Genomic DNA, 1035 nt, shown 5'->3' with positions numbered 1-1035 from the left:
GTATTACTCTGCAGGGGGGGATGCAGGGTTGGCAGGTAGGATGGCGTTTTCTGTAGGCCCAGACACACCAGAATGTCACGAATGCCCATACGTGAGTTTTTCTGCTGGTGCTACAGGCGTCTATAACTGTCCCAGTGAGACCTGCTTGTGAACTTGGAGGCTAAAGAAGTTTAGATGGAACTAGGAAATCCCAGAGCAGACTTCAGCTTTAAATAATAAAATTTTAAAAAGGAGGAGGGATCAGTTTTTCACTTTCGATAATGAAAGATGATTAGTTGAAACCTCTTACCAGTAAATCTCAGCCCAGATGTTTTGTTAAAAGCCTTCGAGTTCTATCCCAGTCCTGCTAGTGACTGAGTGACCTTGAGTAGAACCACATCAATTTTTTTTTTTTTTTAGGGGAGGCAACCCTTGTTTGACCTCACAGATTGCAAGGACCTTGTCACCTTACAATCCTTTATTTTTTCTTTTTTATGCCTACGGCACCTGCTCTTCCTAGGTGGTCTCCCATCTAAGTACTAACCAGGCCGGACCCTGCTCAGTTTCCAAGATTTGGATGGGATCAGGCTTGTTCAGGGTGGCATGGCAGTAGACAGAACCACTTAGATTTTGACCATAGTTTGTTTGTTTATAAGATTAGGGCATCTTCAGTTAAACTTAACAGCTAAACATACAAATTTATTCTCTTTATTCTGCTCTGAAACCACACTAAAATGAGTACGTGCGAGAAGAGACCAAGGAAATGGGGGAAGAGCAGACGAGAAACATCCACAAAACTGAGCAGCTGGAATGTGGGGCAAGGAACGAGCAGAGAGAAGAAAGGAAATGCCAAGCGCCATCAGGGAAGGATGAACGTGAGACGCAGGCCGTCTCCCACTGCAGACCCTCAGAGTCATTCCGCGGAGACACGAAGAGCCACAAAGGCGGGGGGCTGAAGCAGGGGAGGGCAGCGGAGGGGCGCGGGAGTCACGGCACGAGGTTAGACTCCGGCCCACCAGCCAGACTTCCCGCTCCCCCCTCCCACCGCAGCACACT

General features: G+C 48.0%; 1 pseudogene; it reads right to left on the bottom strand.

Moving 5' to 3' along the window:
• Window positions 1–474: 474 nt before the first annotated feature.
• Window positions 475–594, bottom strand: LOC118611234 (annotated as a pseudogene).
• Window positions 595–1035: the final 441 nt, after the last annotated feature.

Source organism: Rousettus aegyptiacus, unplaced genomic scaffold, assembly GCF_014176215.1.
Source record: "Rousettus aegyptiacus isolate mRouAeg1 unplaced genomic scaffold, mRouAeg1.p scaffold_m13_p_13, whole genome shotgun sequence".
Classification (NCBI taxonomy): domain Eukaryota; kingdom Metazoa; phylum Chordata; class Mammalia; order Chiroptera; family Pteropodidae; genus Rousettus; species Rousettus aegyptiacus.
Note: the sequence above shows the minus strand (reverse complement) of the source record. Positions and strands in the feature narration are given on the sequence as shown.